Source organism: Misgurnus anguillicaudatus, chromosome 8 (assembly GCF_027580225.2).
Source record: "Misgurnus anguillicaudatus chromosome 8, ASM2758022v2, whole genome shotgun sequence".
NCBI classification, from domain to species: Eukaryota; Metazoa; Chordata; class Actinopteri; order Cypriniformes; family Cobitidae; genus Misgurnus; species Misgurnus anguillicaudatus.
In genome coordinates, this window is record NC_073344.2 from 19488294 (window position 1) to 19491797 (window position 3504).

At 35.4% G+C, this 3504-nt stretch overlaps 1 long non-coding RNA gene across 1 annotated transcript; it reads left to right on the plus strand.

Moving 5' to 3' along the window:
- The first annotated feature begins 276 nt into the window (after positions 1 to 276).
- LOC141365957 (uncharacterized) lies at positions 277 to 2794 on the plus strand. The gene is made up of 3 exons (XR_012370916.1): positions 277 to 320; positions 443 to 590; positions 2268 to 2794. It is a non-coding gene; the product is annotated as an uncharacterized lncRNA (long non-coding RNA).
- The last annotated feature ends 710 nt before the right edge of the window (positions 2795 to 3504 follow it).

Here is a 3504-nt window from a genome sequence, read left to right on the forward strand (position 1 = left end):
GTTATTCGTGACTTCGCTACGCCACGAGCAACACTTGATTCTATTAGAAAAAGCTTTTTTAAATGTCTCGCGTGACGTCTGGTATATTAACTGAAAAAAAATTGCTTTGAAGTGACCACACCTTGAGCTGACGTTTTCAGAAGAGAACCGTGTTTTAAGATCTCATTTTGTCCAAAATTGCGTCCCAGGACAGATATAATACTTATTTTATTATTGTTCTGTGTATGTGTGACCTTCATCATTTGAGGTTGTGTGTTGATTTCACCTCTAAATATTTCCTCTTATAGGTCCATCATCCTTTCATGCACTACACAGCATTGGTAAGTCATTTCTTTCACTTTTGTACTGCTGTTAGGAGCTATATCTTATTTTTGTAACTAATATACAATTATTATTCTTTTACTCGCAGTACTCAAATATACAATGGTTGGTTAATTTTCAGATAAATGCTGAATTTAAAAGAATCACTACTGTCTAATGTTCCTGCGTGTCACCTGGACCTCCAATCCAAAAACCTGATGAAACTCTTCTTTCAGAAAGGATGACAGCTAGCAAAAAGACTTCAAACAATTAATGATCAAATGACAGAAGTAAGTAATATAGATTCATAGACATAAAAATGTGTAAACATTGTTGGAGGTACAGAACGTTTAGTATGTTTTAGTTACAACATCTTTTGGCACACGGGTCATTAAAACACCTGGGAAGATTTAAAGGGGTAGTTCACCCAAAAATAAAAATTCTCATCACTTACTCCCTGTCATGTTGTTACAAACCTGTATAAATGTCTTTGTTCTGATGAACACTAAGGAAGATATTTTGAGGAATGTTTGTAACCAAACCAATCATAAGCCCCATTCACTTCCATAGTGGGGAAAATAATACTATTGAAGTGAATGGGGCTCATGAACAGTTTGGTTGCAAACATTTCTCAAAATAAATGTCTTCCTTCATGTTTATCAGAACAAAGACATTTATACAGGTCTGTAACAACATGAGAGTGAGAAAATGAGATAATTCACTTTTGATGTGATTGTCAGGTGTGGTAGCACACACTCGAAACGTGGCCTCTTTATTTAACTCATTCCAGTGTAGTGAACACTAGGGATGCTCCGATCAGGATTTTTGCAGCCGATACGATCACCGATTTGTAATCTTCGTGATCGGCCGATACCGATTCTGATTTTTTTAAAGCTGATATGCAAGCTCTTTGATGACTGTAACTGTTACATTTTTTCTAGATAAAATAATACCACGGATGTTGCCTTTGTTATATTACTTGCAGTAATTAGGTATATTATTGTGTTAATAGTGACTCAAATAAATAAGCACAACAAATATTTATTCTGCAGAGAGAACTTTATTATGGCTTTAATATGGCTTTTGTCTCCTAAAAGTACTGAAAATAAAACACTTCACAGTCTTTACTGTATAAATTAAATATACATGCATTCGTATGAAGTACAATAGTTCTTCAGTGAAGGGCAGAGAGTGATTTTATCGAGAGATGAATTAGGTTACTGTAGCTTTAAGACGTGAGAGAGAGAGATCGCTCTCTTCACGTGCACTGATGACAGGCTGCTGTGTGTGTGGGCGGCGGCTGAACGCAGACAAGCAGCTGTGAGGAAAATAAAAGTTTAAACGCTCAAAACTTTAAGACGCATGCAAATAAGAAACTTTTGGCATGAGGATGCAATTGTCCGTGATAGATATGTGTTGTATACGCTGTTTGATGGGGATGTGAAGACGCCTCGCGCTGTTGACCGGAGCACGTCCTCATAGAAAATACGCATATCTCTGTAAAGGCAAAGAGAGACATACAAATCTGCACGCCGCACATGAGCAAAGGGTTGTAAAAATGCTTGTGCTACGTAAAAAAATGTCTTTAATTGCAGCCACATTCAGGATCCTTTGGATGACAAAAGTAAACAGAAAGATCGGTTTATGAGATCGGCAGATTTAGCGAGCACCGATCGAGTCATTTAATGCCATTATCGGCCGATCGATCGGAGCATCCCTAGTGAACACACACACACACACACACACACACACACACACACACACACACACCCAGAGCAGTGGACAGTGCAGCTGCCTTGCTTTGTAACCCATGTATTTGTAACCAATTGTAACATGCTGTGGCAATGCACATGGGTCTGTATACTTACATTTATATTCGATTGCATTGTACTAATTTCCAATGACAATTTTATTGTCACAGTAACCTTTTTTCTGTTTCTTTAACTACATTTGTTTTTTTTGTACAGGGCATGGATGAAGTCAGCATCAGTGAGGTCATTTGAAGACACCAATGTTGGGATTTGTGCTCTCAAACAACATGCTTCTTGTGATGAAGAAGAGGATCTTTGTATAGTCCTGAAAGCCATGAAGGTGTTGCAACATCGTGTTTGAGCTGATGTATGCCTTAAACCTGAGCTATCCTGATCTCTGCTTTATTTTTGAGGAAATCCAAACTGCATTGAGAGTAACTTTAACGAACAGTTTCTTTCAGTGAAAGGATCAGAAAGACTGTGCTGCTCATTTTTGACTTTTTTATCTGTTTTAAGTGTTTTCTCTTATTAATACATTAACAGTTTGCTGCTCAGAGTCAATTTTGGAAATGGTTGTTGTATTTTGTTTTGTTGAATCTTTGATTAACAGTTTATAAATGCTGTAGCTCTGACTTTCTGAAGGAGTGATATTTTCCAGTTTGTAAATCCATTTTATAAATAATAGTACTTACTGTTTTGCATGTCTCTTTGGAATGCAGTGTTTGTGCTTTAGCACTTCTAAATCTACTGTAGTAACTAGTAACTAGTAACTATTTTAAACATTTGGGTCAGTTTTACAGATGGGGCTTTTCCTAGTCCCAGACTTTTGCAATGCCATATATCAGTGCCATTGTTTTGTCTAAAGATGTACTCCAGTGTTGTTTTTGTAAGGTAGGTTTGTTTGTAAACTTTATTTTTGTAAAAATATCCTAATATAACTAGGGCCTAGTCATGGATTAATCTACAACCTATTTGGGAAATTGCCCCTTTATGTATGTACTGCATGTGCTGATTGTTGAAATAGTTTTTGACTGTTATTGAATTAATGTGTAGTGATTTAAATGAATTGATGATCTGAAAGCAGTGGTTTGCCTCAATATCACTAAACATTTGTACAAAACTCTTTGCTTTTTATGCCAATGCAAATGTATTTTGTATTTAAAAAAGAAATAAATAACATTTGGATAATTATGGGTGATTATTCTGGTGCCAGAGACATAGTGAAATTGCTTTCGAGTTACATAATCCCATAATATAAGCATTAAAAAAGCATGTTGGAATTACAGATGAAAATCTAGTCCCCTTACATAATAAAATTACTTAAACATTACAAAATAAATGTGTTATAGTAAAGAGAAATAGCACTTTGAGTCAACATATTTCTATTAGACTACTTAAAGTAATTAAAATGTTTTGGTCTGACACATAAAAATTAATTTGAGAAAATTATTTT